Genomic DNA, 8,731 nt, shown 5'->3' with positions numbered 1-8,731 from the left:
ATTTATATCCATTCTGCAGAGGGTGTGGATGTGGAAGACAGCCCTTTTTTTCTTACTCATTTGATTGTCAAAAGCCCTTCCCCTTGGTTTGTTGTTTCCTCAGAAGAGTCCCTCATCTCATAAAAGACTTTACTTGGGCTTCTTGCTAAGTCAGAACTCCTCTTCCATGCTGTGCTTCAGTGAAGTAAGAGCTTCATGGGGTGGCTTCAAAGAGCTGGACTCATGAACGCCCTGGCCTTCATTAGTGGGGCGTGGTGGGTCCAGGGACATGATAGCTTCTTTGCTCCCTGGCTTGACAGCCCTGACTCTTTGACAAGCCTTTGGCTCTTCTTCTGGAGATGGAAAAGCATAACTCTTGCCCATTTGCTAGGTCAAATCCCAAATTCATGGTTCTCAGAAAGAGGAATAGATGGTTCTAGAACAATTAAAGCAGCCTGGTTCCCAGTGGCCCTGTTTCCTGATATGATGGGCAGCATCTGTATCCATAATAATGTCAATCAACAACAGAGCAGATATTCACCGGGATCACAGTGGGTACAGGGCACTATGAGGAATGGAAGGTCGGACCAGGGCTACAGTCAGAAGGAGCTCATAAACATGATCTCATTCACTTCTCACCGTAACTCTTCAAGGTACATGATACAATTCCCATTTTGCAGATGGCCAAACGGAGGCGTAGAGAGTAGGGGTTAATGTGTTGTGAAGCCAGGATTCCAACACAGATCTTTGTTCTTTCCATCATACCATGCTGCTTGAGTTAATCAAGTGCCTCCTTCCCTAACTTCCTTGGACAAGTCATCTCTCCTCTTCTCTGAGCTTTCATTTCACCTTGAGCATGGCCTTGCACAACCTCTATGCTTATCTCTCTCTGTATTTGAGTTCCTGCAAGGCAGGGAAATGGTCTAATTCATCTTTGCCTCTTCAGCTCTTGGCACATGGTACACAGTAGACACTCAACAGACATGTGTTGAATGGAATGAACATGGAATAATAATAATACTAGATAGGAGATGATATGTGAGAGGTTGAGATTTTGGGGAGAGAGGGCACTGACAGGATTAGCAGTTCACAGGGATAGGTTTGTGCTGGGATGGGGAGGCTTCTATAAGAATAAGAGAGGAGAAAAGCAGACACTGGAGGTGGAAGAATCAGATGCACACAGATCAGGGCAGGGAAGCCCAGGACATGGTTGAGTAAGACTAGGGGACCTAGAGGGAAAGATGTAAAGGTAAGTGGTGAAAAATAGAACTGTATGGGGAGGTTGTGACCATATGGTAGAGGTCCTCGGTGACAAAGCTTAGCCTGCCCTGGAGGGAAATGTTTTGGCAAACATTTATCTGTTTCAGCAAAATGAAGATAAAGCTGGAGGCAGAACCAGTGAGGTTATTATAATAGCCCAGGCCAGCAGTAACAAAGAACCGAGTTTAGGTGCCTATAAGGGAAGTGTAAAAGAAGAAATTGGCGTAAGAATTATCTTCCTAGGAACAATTTTTTAAAAATCAGCAATCTTTTCAATAGATGAAATGGGAGAATGACACCCAAATTTGGGAGGCATAAGAACTTAAGAGGAAGACTTTACCATTCACAGTAACACAGCAGGAGAAAGCACTCTTTTGCACATTAAGGATGAATTAGTCCCCTTCCTTTAACAAGTATTTACTGAGCCCTTCCCATGTGCCACAGAGCAAGCAAGGCAAACCTACAGCCTAGTGGAGAGTGCACACCAGCCAAGTGGATGATGCGTTTGTGATGGGGGACGCCCCAACTGCTGTAGGAACATGCGGCAGAAGACCTACCCAGACTTAGCGGAAGTCAAGGAAGGCTCCCTGGAGGAGGTGATGATGCTGCTGAAAGCTGAAGCTAAAGTAAGGGGGAAGGAGGGGATTGTCCCCAGGAGAGCCAGGGCAAGTATGAAGGTCAGAAATGAGACAGCACATTGCATTCAGCCACACTTTCCATTTTTCAAGCAACAGCTTATGCAGAAAATGATAATATTTTTTAATGGCTCATTGGGGAAAAGCGACTGGGCTGCCTTGGCCAACTGTACTGAGGACGCAGAGCATTAGTACCCTGGGCCCCTCTAACCCATCCACCTCAGTAAGCTGGGAAGTTCTGCATTAGAGGAACTGGAGGAAGTTGAAAACCAAATATACTTCAGTTTAAAAAATGTAAGATCTGAAACCATAAAACTAGAAGAAAACATAGGCAGTATGCTCTTTGACTCAGTCTTAACAATATTTGTCTGGGGTACGTCTCCTCAGGCAAGGGGAACAAAAGCAAAAATAAACAAATGGGACTACATCAAACTAGAAAGTTTTGCACAGCAAAGGAAACTATCAGTAAAATGAAAAGGCAACCAAGGGGAGGGTAGACCTCAGTGGCAGAGTGCGTGCTTAGCATCCATGAGGTCCTGGGTTCAATCCCCAGTACCTCCATTAAAAAGTAAATAAATCTAATTCCTTCTCCCTTTCCAAAAATAATTAAAGAATGCAATAATAAATAAATAAATAAAATATGTTTTTTAAAAAAGAAAAGGCAATGTACTGAATGGGAGAAATTATTGTAAATCATGTATCTGATAAGAGGTTAATATCCAAATTAAATAAAGAAATCACACAAGTCAATATCAAAAAAAAGTCAATATTACTTGTAAATGATAATGTACTGATTTGAACCAAAGAAGAGTAAAAGTAGCGTGTGTTTTGGGAGAAATCAATTAATGTCTTTGAGCTTCTGTTTCCTCGCGTATGAAAATAAAATTGAACCAAATGATTTCTAAAAAAATACAAACAACAACTCTAATTTAAAAGCAGGTTGAAGACCTGAATAGACATTTCTCCAAAGAAGACATACAGATGGCCAGCAAGCACATAAAAAGATGCTCAGCATCACTAATCATGAGGGAAATGCAAATCAAAACCACAGTGAGGTATCACCTCACCCCTGTCAGGATGGCCGTCATCAGAAAGACAACAAATAAGTGTCAGTGAGCATGTGGGTAAAAGGGAACCCGCTTGCACTGATGGTGGGAATGTAAATTGGTGCGGCCACTGTTGAAAACAGTATGGAGAGTCCTCACAGTTAAAAACAGAACTACCACCAGATCCAGCAACTCCACTTCCAGGTATCTACCCAAAGAAAACAAAAACACTAATTTGAAAAAATATATGCACCCCTATGCTCATTGAAGCATTAACTTTAATATCCAAGATATGGAAGCAACCTAAATGCCCCCTCAATAGATGAGTGGATAAAGAAGATGTGAAATGAATGTGTGTATAAATATATATATCTATATACATATTGGAAAATTATTCAAAGAATGAAAATGTGCCGTTTTTGACCATCAGATAGATTTAGAGTATATTATGCTAAGTGAAATAAGTCTGACAGAGTAAGACAAATACCGTATGATCTCACTTTCATGTGGAATCAGGGAAAAAGAAAAACAACAAACGAACAAACAAAACAGAAACAGAGCCACAGACATAGGAACAAACTGGTGGTTGCCAGAGGGGAGGGGACTGGGGGAGTTGGGTGATGAAGAGAATTAAGAGATACAGACTTCCAGTTATAAAATAAATAAGTTATGGGGGTGTAATGTACTGCATAGTGAATATAGTCAATAATACCGTGATAACTTTGTATGATGACAGATGATTACTGGACTTGTCGTGGTGATCATTTCATAATATACTTGACTGTCAGATCACTACGTTGTGCACGTGGAACTAATGTAATATTGTATGTCAACTAACTTCAGTGAAAGAAGGAAAGAGGGAGGGAGGGAGGGAGAGAGAGAGACAGAAAGGAGAAAGGAAGGGAGGAAGGAAGGAAGGAAGGAAGGAAGGAAGGAAGGAAGGAAGGAAGGAAGGAAGGAAGGAAGGAAGGAAGGAAATGGGGAGCCATTGAAGGTTCTAAGGAGAGGAGTGATGCAGTTTATTTCTGAATAGTTGTGTTTGAAGAAATGATGGAGCCTATATGCAGAAATGTTCAGAGGGTCCTTGGATTTGCAAGACTAGAGTTCATGGCAGGGATGATAGAATCCTAGTGTAGATGTGAGAGTTGAAGGAAGAGCCAAGGGAAAGTGTTCAAAGAGAAGAGTGACAAGAGGCTGAGGACCAATGGGGGCGGGGGGATTTCCCAACCAGGGAACAAGAGAAGGAAAGAGTCAGAAATGGAGAAGAAGTGAGAGAAAATGGAGACAGCCCTGTTCATGGCATCATCGAAGCCCAGGGAGGGGAGACCATCTAAGTGGAAGCAAAGGTCCAAGTTGTCAGTGCAGCAAAGGGGCCTGGTAAGCTCAAACCACAGAAAGGGTCTTGGATACATTGACCAGCAAGTTGCCAGGACCCTTCCAAGGTCACAGCATCCAAGCTGTTAAAGTAACCCCCACACTGAGCTTTGGTGAACTGAGACATCAGCACCCAGAGTGGAGATGTTCATTATTTGGAAAAGTGCTGCCACCGTCAGTTTGTACACTTGATTATAAAGCTTGTGAGCTTTGGTCTTACCCACACAGACTTGTTTTACAATAATTAGAGTGTGTGTTAAGCACTTTAAAGATGTCAACCTTGTTTGGATTTGATGATTCATTATAGTCGGTGATTTAGGACCAAATACCCAAGACACAGAAGCACTTGGAACTGCCCGTGCATATAATTCCACTTCTGTTCTGTCACAAGGCATAAGAGGAGACCTACTTGATATCCTAAAGAGAGATGATGAGGAAAGAATTCAGCTGTGTGCCTAGAAACATCACCCAGGAAGGGGAGGGCTCCTTACTGTCATCCTAGAGGAGAAGAGAGCCAAACTCGGAGAAGGGTGCTCACGGCAGAGCCCAAGCCTCTCAGCTACAGCTGCAGATCAAAAACAAGACCGCGTCACATCTGCTTCTCCCTTCCTCCCTTCCACCTCCTAAGGTAGATCCCAAATGCCAAAATAGTTCAAAAAGAGGGAAGATCTTGGGGCAAGTGACGTCAGAGATCTTAATGGTCATTTCACACAACCCTCTTATTTTACAAACGGGGAAACGAGGGCTCAGAATGGAGAAATGGCTTGTTTAGGGTCATATAGTTAGAACCCAGATCTGCTGACCCCCACTGCATTCCCAGCCCCCAGAAAATGCTGCAGAAATGTTGAATAATTTCACATCCAATCTGATCCGCCATTACCTCAGGGCAGAAATCAAAGGCAGTGAGGAAAAAACAAAAACAAAAAACAAAATCTTGTCCTCCAGAGAGGGAGATGGGCTTTGTTGAAAAAGAATGCAGGTTGAGTATGGTAATAATGATAGAATTCAGCAATACTGAAGTTCCTTGTCTCCCTGATTTCAATTTTTATTCCTACATGGAGGATACAGTTATATCCCAATGGCTTGGAGTGATTTAGGTACAATTATATCCCATCAGTTGGAGAAACAGAATCACAACTGTTCAAATGCTGGTGGCCCTACTCAAGGGCAATACACTTACCCAAAATAAGGTGCACAAATGTCACCATCACAAAATTTAAAATATGACTTTAACAATGAGGGCAATTGAGAGATATAAAGAACCGCACTGCAATAATGAACCTGGATGCTTCTAAATGGTAAAATTATGAACACCTTTCTTTTTTTCCTTCTCTATCCTTTTTATTCTCTCCAGATTCTTTTGAGAATGTATGTATTACTTCTTCATGAGAAATAGAAATAAAATTTACATTAAAAACTCAAAAAGGAAATTCTTACAAGTCCTCTAAAGAAGTAAAAAGTTGTCAAAGGACCCAGGTAAGTCTCCTATTCCGATATAACCACTAAATTGCACTCAAGCTTCTTATTCTGGAATTAAAGTCTCTGTCATGATTGGCATTCACACCCTCGTATTAACTGCTGACTTTGCCAATTCCAGAGATGAGCTATTAGGAAGTGATGAAAGGAAACAAGCTTCCTATGGGATCAAATGGTTTGTAGCTCGTGAATTAGCTGATGTATGGGTCTGAGCTTCAGGTGAAGAGAATGCCAAGAGGTGTGGCACTTGGGGAAATGCTGCCAGTTGACTGCCAGCCCACATCCAGGAAGATGAGATATTAGGATCACATCACTGAGCCACACTCTTAGAATAGACTCCTCACACACACATAGAAGATGATGGAAGCGTTTTTTTGGAAATGGCGTCTAAGTCAGATGAAGCCTAGAATCAGAATATTGGAGCTACCAACAGCCTAAGCCATCATCTCACCCAACTCTTTCATTTCACAAATGGGAAAACATTGACCCCTCCCCACAAGGGGAAGGAACTTGTCCAAGCTCACACAAAGAGTCCGTGAAACAGTCTGAATTGGAAAAGGGTAAAGTAGACTAGAGAAATGAGGGACCAGGGACAAGGCCTTTGGTTTTTGTGAGAGTTGGAACTCAGACCACTGAAAAATAGCCCCATCTCTCAAAAGACAGCACCCTCCAAGAAAAGGTGACCTAGAGTTTTTAAAAGTATGCTCATTACCCCAGGAAGAGTTTAAAAAGAAAAAAAGGCAAATCTAGACAGTCAAGGGTGGATGCCCAGGCCTGGGGAGGTAAGGAAAACGGGGCCTGGCTACTAATGGGTACAGGTATCTTTGGAGGTGATGAAACGTTCTAAAATTGTGGTAATGGTTACGCAGCTCTGTCAGTTATCAGATTAAAAATAATCAAATCACATACTTCATATAGGTGAATTTTATGGCATAATAATTATATATACAGCTGACCCCTGAACAACACAGGTTTGAACTGCTTGGGTCCACTTTTACGTGGGTTTTTTCCGATAAACGTGTGCTACGGCACTATGTGATCTGTGGTTGGCTGATTCCACGGATGTGGGTACTGAGCAGTGACTATGGGCCTCTACCAATTTTGGTATCCACGGTGGGTCCTGGAACCAATCCCCTGTAGATACCAAAGGATGACTGTATACCCAGAAGTGCTATCTCAATAGAGTTTCTTTTTAAAAATTTGCTGGACCCCAACCCCAGCATTTCTGAGTTAGTAGGTCTGGGGTAAGACTGAAGAATTTGCATTTCTAATAGATCCCCAGGAGACCACACTTTAAGAATCACTGGTCTAGAGAAACACTCACATGGGTGCCACAGGGGACATTGACAAGGATATTTCTGCAACACTGTTTATAAGGATAAGAAAGAAAAAAAGAAACCTCCTAAATGTCCTTCAGTAGTGGAATGGGAAAGTAAAAACAGGATTTGTTTGCATTGTGTGATACAGTTACACCATCTGTATTTTCCTTTTTTCTCTCTTTTCATTGAAGTACAATCAGTTTACAGTGTTGTGTCAATTTCTGGTGTACAGCACAGTTTTCTAACAAATTGCTAAGTTGAAAGACATACATACAGATTGTACATGGATATATCCATATATAATGTTTAGAAATGTTTAATTAGAGAATGATACACTACCAAGTTTAGAATAGCGGTTACCTCTAGAGGGACAGAGGGAGAGGAGGATGGATAGAGGGGGGTTCATCTTAACCCATAACATTTTATCTCTAAAAAAAACCCCAAACAATAAAACACAGCAATGACATAAATATGGCACCAGGTTAACATCTCTTTTTTTTTAACATTTTTTATTGATTTATAATCATTTTACAATGTTGTGTCAAATTCAGGTTAACATCTCTTAAATCTTGATTGTGGACGTACATATGTCTGCTTTTTTGTTCTTTTATATGTTTGAAATGATTCATATTTGGCCCTTTAAAATGAGAGATGACATCACTGCCCTGTTACACTAGGTAGCAAATCATAGGTCGCCAGCTCCAGACTTCAGAGCATGTGTCTTGCCCATTACATGAGATGAGTAGTAACAGTGAACTTCATCCAGATATCCTGAATACAAATTTGGCTTTGACCCTAAGAAGAGTAATTCCCCTGACCCTCCTTTCTCTTCTTCACCAAAGAAAGCACTGTGGCAGAAACAAGGGCTCAGGATAACCTCCCCAAGACCCAGTTCTCCCCTAACATGGTCCAGTCAAACACAGCAACCAGTCAGTGTTTGATGCTCTGTAGATGAGCAACAAGAACAAAGTGCACTGACTGTGCTGAGAAATTTGACCTCTCACCCACCAGGCAGAGTACAAGGTGTCTGGGAGGCACACCGATCCCTGATAAAGTCAGATGCAGGTACCTGTGTGTGGGTTCTGTCCCCAGAAGTCCCACCAAGACGGAATGAATTACTCGAGACTCTGTGGAAAGTCAAGAGAGCAAGAAGGAGTTGGGGACCAACTTCTCGAGTCTCTCAAGTGCTCCCACATTTATTGTGTATAATCAAAGGAAAAATCACCAAGTTATGTCATGGAATGTAGGAGCTTAAAGAAAGACAGGATCAGGAAGAGATTATAGAATCCACAGTGAGTACAAAGGCTTAATTAATCTTCAAGGCAGACATGGGGAGAGCGAAACAAGGTACACTCTTCAGACATAAGATGTGGATTACAAAACAGACCACCAGACCAGCCAGTCTCTTGTCTTAGGGATTATAGACTATCTAAACAGCAGAAAGCATGCCCAGCATTTATGGCTGAGGGCATAGGCCTTCACTTTGCAACAAGAAGAGTAAACCCTGAACTATGGACCTATGCTTAAAACAAGCCATGTCCTGTGTTTATAGCAAAAGACACACAATGGCTTTGCCATTGGAAGCAGCCCTAAGCTAGAACCTCAACTATGTAAGCAAGGCACTGTCTCTGCTTTTTACGGC

This window comes from Vicugna pacos, chromosome 16 (assembly GCF_048564905.1).
Source record: "Vicugna pacos chromosome 16, VicPac4, whole genome shotgun sequence".
NCBI classification, from domain to species: Eukaryota; Metazoa; Chordata; class Mammalia; order Artiodactyla; family Camelidae; genus Vicugna; species Vicugna pacos.
Note: the sequence above shows the minus strand (reverse complement) of the source record.